The sequence below is a fragment of the Cyanistes caeruleus genome, chromosome 16, assembly GCF_971803275.1.
Source record: "Cyanistes caeruleus chromosome 16, bCyaCae1.hap1.1, whole genome shotgun sequence".
Taxonomy (NCBI): domain Eukaryota; kingdom Metazoa; phylum Chordata; class Aves; order Passeriformes; family Paridae; genus Cyanistes; species Cyanistes caeruleus.
The window spans coordinates 14,636,350-14,638,440 of NC_141716.1; the positions used below are offsets into that span (position 1 = coordinate 14,636,350).

The following is a 2,091-nucleotide window of genomic DNA, read 5'->3' on the forward strand; positions in this document are numbered from 1 at the left end:
GTAACTCGGCATTTTAACAGTGGTGATCAGTTTAAATTGTCACAGCATCCACCGGTGTTAATCAGGGACCCTGAAACTTGGCAAACCAAGGGTCCCTATGAACTTGTCACCTGGGGGTGAGGTTACGCGTGTGTATCCACCCCTTCAGGCCCCCGATGGATCCCTCAGAAATGGGTAAAACCTTTTGTTCCAAAGAATCCAGCACCAGCAAGAAGAGAAGAGAAGCAAGTGGCTGTCACTTCCAAGAGAAGACGCCGCTGAAGAGAGCAAGAAGAAACCTCTCTAGCCTCTGACCTGCATACTATAACTGTGAATATGTTTTAAAGAATGTCTGTTTCCTTTTTTTTAGAAATAACCTACCTCTTACTCAAATCCATGATGAGCCTTAACCCTGCTGTCATCCTGCTCGCACTGAGCAGCCTGACAGCAGCCTGGATCGTCCCACAGCCACACCAGAACGTCTGGGTTACCCTGGCACAAACACTCCAACAGGAAAACATATGTCTATCGACTGCAGCAGCAAAAAACCCTATGTCTACCTGCCTGGTAGGAATTCCCTTGCAGCATGATGAATTCACACACAGCTTTAGTACACTGACTCCTGAGGCAGATAATAAACTACACAGCACTCATATAGAAGCAGAGTTAAGAAACCCAGTAGAAGAGTGGCTACCCCATTTTCCTAAGGCAACCCAGGAACCCCAGGAGTTAGAGCTACTGGGTTCCTCCCCAGCATCATACTGTGTACACTTTAGGGTCAGTCCTCCAACTCATAAAGAAACATTCCACCATATAATACAACATCGAGAAGAGTTCACAGCAAAAAGGTGGTGCCGTGTACTAAGCTACATCAAAGTGCACTCTTCAGCTCATACACATCCCAAAAGCCTCCCCAAAGGACTGTTCCTCATTTGTTGGGACCGTGCATGGGCAGGAATTCCATCCCGTCTCCTCGGAGGGCCGTGTACCATAGGGCGTCTATCACTGTTAGCGCCCAATCAAACATTAATTGGCGAGTGGACCCATAAAAACAATTTGACAAAAAGAATTCAAAAGAGAAGTGCTACAAAATCAGATGATGAAAATTGTGACTCAGAGATTTTCCATTGGTCAAAATCAAAAAAGGATTGCTGCATCCATTTTCCTTCCCTGGGTAGCTGCAGCTAAGGCTCTAGGTGAATTGGGACACCTAGAATGCTGGGTGGTAAAACAAGCGAATTTAACATCTAATGCCATAAGTGCCCTCCTAGAAGATGAGGAAATTACCAGGCAGACGACACTTCAAAACCGTGCTGCAATAGACTTTCTCCTGTTGCTCCACGGGCACGAGTGCCAGGAGTTCGAGGGTCTTTGCTGTATGGATCTAACATCGAAAGCTCCTAACATCCATGCCACGCTCCGAGAGATGAAAAGCATGATCAGACAAGTCAAGCAAGAAGCAGATGACTGGTTCAATGGACTGTTTAAAAACTGGGGACTCTCGGGGTGGTGGGCTTCAGTAGTGAAAACTATTCTGTCACTGCTAGTCATTGTTTTGCTGACGGTGTTAGTGTTTGGAGTGCTAAGCAAAATACTGTACAGAAGCATAGTTAAGCTAATCTCAGCTACCTCAGATGTCAACCATATAGAGTTGGCAGACCAGAGTAACCCTCACCAGCCTGCAAATGGGGATTGGTGGGCCACTTCAGGTCAGTAAGTAGTATAAGCTCATTACCTTTCATTCAATTACATATATCAAAGTAGGGGCAGATGTGGTGGTGCATATTTCTGGGAGTTACTTTGTTTCTCTGTGACGTGTCTTTCCCCTCCCCTCCCTGTCCCTGAAACGTTATCCCATGGCTTGGTGTTGTGTGTCCCCCCGCCCCTCTCCCGAGGTTTGAAAGAGTCTGGGAAAGAGGCACCCAGCCTCTTCTCTCTTCTGGAAGCTAGCCAGAATAAACATCCTCCGATCCCCCGGAGGGAGAAGCAGCACCTTTTTGGTATTTTCTTGGTCTTGAAGAGCCTCCCTGACCCCTCCATTCGACAGAGCTAGCTTGGATTTACTTTGGGGGCAAAGGGAAGATCTCTTCACAGGCTGAGTGAGAACTCCTG

General features: G+C 47.1%; 1 pseudogene; it reads left to right on the forward strand.

Annotated features, from left to right (window-relative positions):
• Positions 1-288: 288 nt before the first annotated feature.
• LOC147650255 (uncharacterized) lies at positions 289-1,771 on the forward strand (annotated as a pseudogene).
• The last annotated feature ends 320 nt before the right edge of the window (positions 1,772-2,091 follow it).